This window comes from Fragaria vesca, unplaced genomic scaffold (assembly GCF_000184155.1).
Source record: "Fragaria vesca subsp. vesca unplaced genomic scaffold, FraVesHawaii_1.0 scf0513036, whole genome shotgun sequence".
NCBI lineage: Eukaryota > Viridiplantae > Streptophyta > Magnoliopsida > Rosales > Rosaceae > Fragaria > Fragaria vesca.
The window spans coordinates 72,651-75,607 of NW_004443431.1; positions in this window are offsets into that span (position 1 = coordinate 72,651).

Here is a 2,957-nt window from a genome sequence, read left to right on the forward strand (position 1 = left end):
AAATTTCGTCGGTTAAACTTTTAAAAATTTCGTCGGCTAAACTTTTAAAAATTTCGTCGGCTAAAGTTCACAGACTATAGCCGACGAAAAAAATTATTCAGCCGATGAAATATTACTTTCGTCGGCTAAAGTTGACCATAGCCGACGAAAATTTTAAATTAGCCGACGAAGAAAAATTCGTCGGCTAAAGTGGACTTTAGCCGACGAAAAAAAAATTCGTCGGCCTGATTTTTTTATTTTCGTCGGCTAAAGCCTTTCTTCTGGTAGTGTCATTTAACAAGTCCGTTGATGGAGATTAACCACAGGTATTACGCAGATACTAAAAATCGAGTTTGGGTACCATTTTGATAACTTTGTAAGTTCGGGTACCATATTGTCAGTCACCCAAGTGTTCAGACACTGTTGGTGTAAAAAAACCCAAAAGTTTAACATGCACTGTTCACTATTTCTATATGTGACGAGAGATAGTTGAAAAACTACGTACAATGCATAACTTGGGGGATTTGGCTTAATTTGTAGTTGCAGGGGGAGCTCTCAGGAACTGGATTAACAGTCGGAGGTTTTGGACAATTCCTACCGATAATCGTATCGATCTGCCTGCACATAATAACAGGAAAATCCAGAAACTTTTAATATTCAAATTTAGCTTTGGCTCTTTTGTAAGAGTGTACTGAAAATTTAAAAACACTACTGTTAATTTACAACTGGGAATAACAAAAGACTAACGATGGGAATAACAAAATCTAAATTGGTACGTGATGAGCCATTGGGGGTTAAACAATAAAGAATGTACAAAGTTTTGTTTTGATTTTAGAATAAAGAAGCATCATACAAACCAAACCAAGTAGTCATTCTACTCATTCCAGAGTGAGACCTTGCATGCAACGTTGATTTCTGTAAAGATCATATATCAAGCTAGCTAGGTTAATTAGTTGTTCAACTTTAAAGTCTACAGTTCTATACCATCTTATGGTAAGGAAATGTAAAGAAAACTGGACTAAATTAAAAATGTCATTCCAGATAGAGTTCAGACCCATCTTATAGCTGCTGGGGCGCCATGCACTAACATTTGCTTTTCTGCAAAACTCATGTGTTATCTTCATTATCTTGCAATTCAACATTGCTAGGTAATCACATATTGAATTCTATGCTAATCCAATTATTGCATTCATATATGTTGCATTTACCGTGTAAAAGTGAACAGCGACGAAATTAGGCAATTGATTAGTCGCGGCTATACTACCTGGCAGGTTTGATCATGTTAAGCTAGCAACGGAGCTGAAAGCAGAAACACTATGGATGTTAATTAGCTAGGTTTACTAGAACAGGTAGTTCAATATATAACACGATCGACTTTGTTTTGTGCATCATCCGAGACGATTCGATCATCACTGTTAAGGCAGAGTCCCAGCTTCATCGATCCTAGTATATATTCCCGGCCATATATATACAGTTATGGATACCAACCATGAGGATACATTGATGGGAATGAGGCTGCAAGTGCAAGGTAATGAACAAGCTCTGAGGAAATGAAGGAATTTTCTAAGGTACCTATTTGTTTATGATACCTACATTTACCGATATGACAACAAATTTGTTGTCGTTTTGGTAATTAAAGATAGTTATTACTTGGGTAATTTACTATATGTCTAGATATTTATTGGTTATCGTACTGTTCACGGGAACAGTTTAGGAACAGGACGTTTCCAGGTTTTGCCCCTGGTTTGGGTATGGTTAATTTTGTTTCTACCCCTGTTGGCCACTTTCAACTTCTCTCAATAGAGAAGAGAAGTCTAGAAAAACCCAGACAAAAGAGAGTAGAAACCTAGACAGAAGAGAGTCTAGAAAAACCAAGACAGAAGAGGGGAAAAACCTAGAAGAGTGCGACAGAGAGAGAAAAGAAGGTCTTAGAGAAAGTGAGAGAGAAAAGAGAGCAAAAGCTCGATTCATATTCGAAAAGCTAGACCCAAAAACTCGATTTAGACCCTAAAGCTCGATTCAGATCCTAAACCCTAAAGCTCGATTCAGATCCGAGCAGCCCAAACTCAGAGCAGATCATCTTCTCTTCTTCCAGTCAACGCCATCATCTCTTCTGACAGCCAACCCTTCATAGCCGTTGCCGGAGACACACTTCCAATTTTGGATATCCTTTCTCGGTTGTTCTCATCTGCCTTTACTCATTTGGTATGTCTCATCTTTTTCTTTTCTGTACGTTTGTGCTTTTGCGGGTTTGGTTTTGATTTTCTTTTTGTTTGTTTTGATTTAATTTGGGTTTGGTTCGTTCTGCTGTATATGTCCTTTCAGATTAATCTGGGACTCTACTCTATTTTTTATTTAGGGAGGATTACAAATTGAGTTAGATGAATGGTAGCAACAAATATTGTTCTATTTACCTTATGGGGTTTGAGATTGTTTTGGTGTTTTTGTTTATGTAAAAATGGGAGAAATTGGAAGGTAAAAGAATTATTGAGATTAAGTTATTGTTATAGGCCTGTGACAATTGTGGATCAAACTGCAGAGAAGTATATGATTTCAGTTGGGTGCAGCTATTGCCACCCCACCAAATGTTATGTTCATCCCACATTTCAATTTTAAACTAAATATTCAAATACTAACCCCACAATCAATAATTTTTGTGAAAATATAATATTAAACTAAAATCTCTAAAATTTAAATAACAACAATTCTCTATATGTTTATACGAAAACAATTCTCTACATCTCTCAAATCAGATTTGAGAATCACTTCAATCTTCAATAAGGTGGTTATACAGTGTGGTGAGATTGTTATGTTCGTTCTTATTTTTATTTTATTTTATATTTATGGCTACTGTTGTAGTCTTTCACACACACACACACACACACACACACACACACACACATATATATATATATATTCATAATCGTAAAGAAAGAGATCGAGGAGAGCATAGGATGTGGTTTGAGAAGAACAGAGGT